The 5,000-nt window shown below is 46.7% G+C and overlaps 1 protein-coding gene across 1 annotated transcript in view; it reads right to left on the minus strand.

Moving 5' to 3' along the window:
• The window catches only part of LOC119579600 (protein encore-like), a 123,885-nt gene that overhangs the window by 81,326 nt on the left and 37,559 nt on the right, over positions 1-5,000 (minus strand).

A 5,000-nucleotide genomic window follows, 5' to 3' on the forward strand; every position in this document is an offset into this window, starting at 1 on the left:
CAGGGTGGCAGGGGTGGCAGAGGTGGCAGCTGTGGTGGTAGAGTAAGGAAGCTCCAAGGGTGGTGGCAGTGTCAGAGGTGTCAGGAGTGGCGGCAGTGGTGTGGTGGCAGAGGCGGTGGCAGAGGCGGTGGTAGAGGCGTAACAATAGTGACAGAGGGGTAAGCAGCGGTGGCAGAGACGTGGCGTGGTGGCAGAGGCGTCACCAGTGGTGGCAGAGGCATCAGAAGGAGCCATGTTAGGAGGAGTAACGGACGCAGTGCGAGGGTATGGTAGAAGCCGCGAGGAAACACAGTAGATGCCTCATTACTATACAGAGATAGTCTTAATATAGCCTCCAGCGAAGACTCGCCAAGCATCCCCTCATGACGAGTCAGCGGCGACGTGCGGCACCACAGCTCCCCCCCCTTCTCAATCTCTCTCTCTCTCTCTCTCTCTCTGTCTCTCTCTCTCTTTCTCCCTTCCCCTACCTCCCTCCATCCCTAATTCTCTCTCATTCCCGCTCTCTCCTCTATCACTCTCTCTCTCTCACCCCTCCCTCCCTATCTCTCACTCCCCTCCCTCCCTTTCACTCCTGCCTCCCTCCCTCCTCTCTCTCACTCATTCTCTCTTCCTTACTCCAACACACTGTTTATTTTTTGCACTATAATCGAATTACCCAAATCGTGTATGCTTTATACACCATCCCCTTCTTTTTCCTTGTAAGGGAAGGCGGCTTCGAGGAGGCATGTTGGGGCAAAGCTGTTCGCGCGTCTCTGGGGTTCCGGAAATTTACTTTAACTGAAGCGAGACGCGTGGATATCATGGCTGAAGCGAGGTGAGGAAATTATGTCTGAAATAGGGGATCAGAAATTCATGACTGAAGAGAGATGTGAGAAAACTATGAATGAAATTGTGGGTTAAAAAAAATCATGGATAAAACGAGAGGAGAGAAAATCATGACTGAAACGTACTAGAGGAGGGGTGAGAAAATCATGACTGAAACGAGGGGTGAGAAAATTATGGATAAAGCACGGAGTTGGAAAAGTATGACTGAATCGAGAGTCAGAAAATCATGACTGAAACGAGGGGTGGGAAAATCATGGATAAATCAAGGAGTTAGAAAATCACAACTGAAACGAGACGTGTTAGAATCATGGCTGAAGCTTGAGGTGGCACTGACGCGTCTCAAAGACTGAACCACGGGGCTCTGACCTAAGACTAACCCATCTTTCGTCAGTGATAGTAGAACTATTGCAGAGTTGGGGACAGTGTTAAATAGCTTTTACCTGATATACTTTTAAGAATATAGTAGTAAAGGTTGTCAGAAGCGGTGGACACGGAAGTAAATGATACGATGTATAATAGAGTAGATAGAGATGTCAAACACATAAAAAAAAATGGAATGAGTGAAGGGTTGAGCAATAAATTAGGTGAACTAGGAGAAAATGGGGGGAAAACAGATGTTGCAAATGATCTGAAAGAGTGAAGTTATCACAAGCTGAAGATACTGCGACGACTAGAAGAGGATGGTAAGGTTTCCATAAACTCTTTAATGGGCAGGGGAAAGTTTGCTACTTAAAGAAATGCTAACTTTGCTAATATCCTCCATTCCGCGATTACGATGTAAAAGTGAAAAAAAAAATGTGAGCAAAAATAATGTGGCCTTAGATATCGTACATCTATTGTTAATTTCAGAACTAAATGGCACAAGCATGAACTCGGTGAAAAACTCGTATGATAACAGACTTGTGGGAAAATGGCAGACCGGCTGATCAGTGGTCTGTGCCTTGAAAGATGTCATATTCGCCAATACCTATGATGCCAGACGCAAAAGGTCTTCGCCCTCTCATCACTGCAAAGTGAAACCTACCAATCGAAAGCACGGAAACTGTAACTTTCCTGCTACGACTCGAGGAAAGAATTAAGACTCTTATAACTGCAGTGACTCTTATAGTTGGGGGGGGGGGGGCTATTATAGCTGGGGTGACTATTATAGCTGGGGTGACTATTATAGCTGGGGGGACTATTCCAATTGGAAGGGGAAAGGGGGGGGGGGGTTCAACTCCATCTTCACGGAACAAAAAGACAGCTATTCACGGAGGACTCGAGGTGTTGAGGAGAGCGTTGACGCAATCCTCTCTCAAGCCGACACTCACCGCCACGTCATCTTGATAGCCAAAGTCATGTCTTCGATGACTCCGACTAAGAGATTCGTACCTGACTTACACGACCTTGAGGCCTCCTCAACTTATCCAACAGACATTACTTTCGCTGCCAGATAGGCACAAGCGAAAACATTCAACTCAATCAAAGAGATTTCCATGCCAAATTATACCGGCTTAGTCTTTACCAACTGGCACATACTTCTGAGTGCTCAAAGGTTCGAGATACAGCCTCTCCGGTTAATGTCCGCTAAATGAAGCCTCGAAACACAACCACTGAATCATGTTTTTATTTTTCATTTTCATTTTTATTTATCAATTTATTTATTTATATTTATCATTATTAATACTATTATTATTACTATTATTATTACTATTATCATTTATTATTACTATTTATTTTTTGTAATTTGAAGCAAATGCTGACAAGAATTTAGTTCGAAACTTACGTCTCTTCGGTCATAAGATCACAGCATCGAATTTTCGGTTCAGTGATTTTTCTCATAAGATAGCGGCGCTTATGGGGTGAGGCTTGCCCTGGTATTCGAGAAAGGGGAAATGGAAAATAAACTAACCCAAATTCCATAGTTACTGAGAGGCCATTGAGATGCCTTCTCATCAATACGCTCTTCCGGTACAACTATTTTGGACGTGAGGTTTCTGGCATACCGCAACATTATTGCGTGAACACACACACACACAACACACACACACACACACACACACACACACACACGCACACACAAACTATACTCTGGGCAGAACTGCACGGGCTGCATACTAGTGTCATCGACTACCATGACACCTTATTAACTTAAGAGTAAAAATATCAATTTTTTATCATTCGAATTTTATTAAGTAACATGTCGGACATCAAACGGAGTGATAACTATATATTTTTTTTATTATTATCTTTTTTTCATATGCTGTATATAAAACCAATAAGACTCAATATCATTTTTACGGATATGTCCATAATAATTCTAAGTGTTACGAATGAAATGAGAATCTAACTAAAAAACTCTAGCATGCACACGCGCGCGCGCACGCACGGACAGATAAACAGACAGACAGATAAACACACACACACACACACACACACACACACACACACACACACACACACACACACACACACACACACACACACACACACACACACACACACACACACACAGCTTCCAGAAAAGAATAGGCAACGATTTCGCGCGCGCGTGTGTCCATGGACATGTAAATTAGTGTAAATTAGAGACTTAGACTAATGAAGTAAGGAAGTGCAAATAAAGTAAATTAAAAACCCGATTAATGACTGACTTTTTAAAGTCTATGTTTGGAAGGAAAAAGGGTTTTTGAGGGGTGGAGAAGGGGAAAAAAAAAGAAAGGGCTTGGAAAGGAAAAAGAGAGAGAGGAAAGGAGAAAAGTGAAAATGAGAGAGAGGGGAAGAGGGGAGAGAGAGGGAAAGAGAGGAAAAGGAAAAGGGGAAAAGCGGGGGGAGAGAGAAGAAGGGGGAGGAAAAGGGAGATTGGGGAGAGAGAGAGAGAGAGAGAGGAGAGAGAGAGAGAGAGAGGGCGGACAGGGAGAGGGAGGGAAAGGAACAAAGGAAGATATTTAAATTAATAAAAAAAAAGAAAAAAAAGAAGGGGGCGGGAGAGGAGGGAAAGGGGGGAGAGGGTTTAAAGGGGGGGAAAAGAGGGATGGAAAAGAAAAGAGAGAGAGGACAGAGAGAGAGAGGGGAGGCAGAAAGAGAGAGAGGAGAGAGGAGAGGGGGGAGAGAGAGAGGAAAGAGAGAAAGAGAGGGGCAGAGAGTGAGAGAGAAAAGAGGTGAGACAAAAGAGGGGAGAGAAGGGAGAGAGAGAGAGAGAAAGAGAGAAGGGGGAGAGAGAGAGAGGAAGAGAAGGGGGAGAGAGAGAGAGAGAGAGGCAGAGGAAAAGAGGGCCCGAGGAAAAGACCCGGAAAAGAGACAGACAGGGAAAAAAGAGAGACAGGCAGAGAAAGGGGAGAGAGAGGGAGAGAGGGGAGAGAGAAGAAGAGAGAGGGAGAGAGAGAGAGAGGGGAGAGAGGGGAGAAAAGAGGAGAGGGAGGGGACAGAGAGAGGAGGGGAAGGGGGAGAGAGGGAGAGAGAGAAAGAGAGGGCCCGAGAGAGAGACAGGCAGACAGAGGGGAGAGACAGACAGGGCAGACAGAGGGGAGGGGCCCGACAGAGAGGGGAGGGCCCGTCAGAGAGAGACAGTCAGAGAGAGAGAAAAGAGAGAGAGAGAGAGAGAGAGAGAGGAAGGGGAGAGAGAGAGAGGAGAGAGGGGAGAGAGAGAGAGAGAGAAAGAGAGAGGAGGGGAGAGAGAGGGGAGGGCAAAAGGAAAAGAGAGACACAGAGAGGGAGAGAACAAAAGGAGAGAAAAAGAGGGGGAGAGGGGAGAGGGGAGAGAGAAGGATGAGGGGAGATGAGAGAGAGGAAGAGAGGGGAGGGATGAGAAAGGGGAGAGAGGCGAGGGGAGAGAGAGAGAGGAGAGAGCAGACGGGAAACAGAAAAACAGAAGGACAGAAGCCGACAGCAGAGACAGACAGGGCCAAAACAGACAGAGGGCAGGGCAGAGACAGAGAGGGGAATAAGAGAGAGAAAGACGAGAGGGGAAAAAAGAGGGGGGGAGAGAAAAAGGGGGGGAAAAAGGGGGGGAAGGGGGGGGGGGGAGAGAGAGAGGGGGAGAGAGAGGAGGAAGAGAGACGAGGGAGAGGAGAGAGAGGAAGAGAGAGACGAGAAGAGAGAGAAGGGGAGAGAGAGGGGGGGGGTGGGGGCAGAGAGAGAGAGAGCCCGAGAGGAGAGACAGAGAGGGCAGACAGACAGAGAGAGACAAAAAGGCAGAA

The sequence above is a fragment of the Penaeus monodon genome, chromosome 12, assembly GCF_015228065.2.
Source record: "Penaeus monodon isolate SGIC_2016 chromosome 12, NSTDA_Pmon_1, whole genome shotgun sequence".
Classification (NCBI taxonomy): Eukaryota; Metazoa; Arthropoda; class Malacostraca; order Decapoda; family Penaeidae; genus Penaeus; species Penaeus monodon.